Consider the following 830-nt stretch of genomic DNA (forward strand, 5'->3'; position numbering starts at 1 on the left):
TATTTCTATAATCTTTAATCATTAGGTTAGTATATATAGGAGAAGATCACCCTTGTTTAGGATCTTCTTCCACCACTTTACACATTTTTACATTGTTCTATGTACAGTATGAGCCACTAAACCTCCTAGGTTAAGGGGAGGAGCTCTGCTGAGTTTGATGGATTAATAAAAGTATTACTGTTATATCTCAATTCGTGTTTGATTCTCTATTCTAAGATGTATCTTTGTTCTTCAACCTTATGAATGAGTTGAACTGGCACAAGGTTATCTCTATTCTACATGGTTTCAGTGAGCGTCTTTCATCGGATATCAATGAACCACTAGCCTGATTATACATCTCTTAGGCGGCTAATCCATGACTTCGTTGGGGACTTCTCGAGACACCAGTTCAGCCGAGGTATGGGGAGATTAGGGTCTTTGTGGTAAAGGCTAGAATCAAAGGCACAACATTCTTTGATCCGGAAGATTCAACCTTGTCTGTCACATTTTGAGTAGGATCATCAAGGGGAATGAACTGCTGGAGCTTCACCCTCATTCAGACTAGATGCGCACTAACCCTGGTGTTCATCCTAGAGGAGAATCGGTGACCTCTCAAGAAAGGCGTTGATCACATACAGCCTGCCATAGAAGAAATCATTCACAATTGGCATAGACAGTAAGACCGAATTAATCTAGAAGAATAAAGCATATCTGAACCCTTAACCATCTTCTTAGCATTGCATTCACCTTCAATTGAGTAACATTATCTTTATTTTACTTTTATGCGCTTTAAACAAACAAACAACTTTTCTATCTACCTGACTAAGATCTACAAGATAACCATAGCTTGA

This window comes from Arachis ipaensis, chromosome B5 (assembly GCF_059453495.1).
Source record: "Arachis ipaensis isolate K30076 ecotype BB chromosome B5, ASM5945349v1, whole genome shotgun sequence".
NCBI classification, from domain to species: domain Eukaryota; kingdom Viridiplantae; phylum Streptophyta; class Magnoliopsida; order Fabales; family Fabaceae; genus Arachis; species Arachis ipaensis.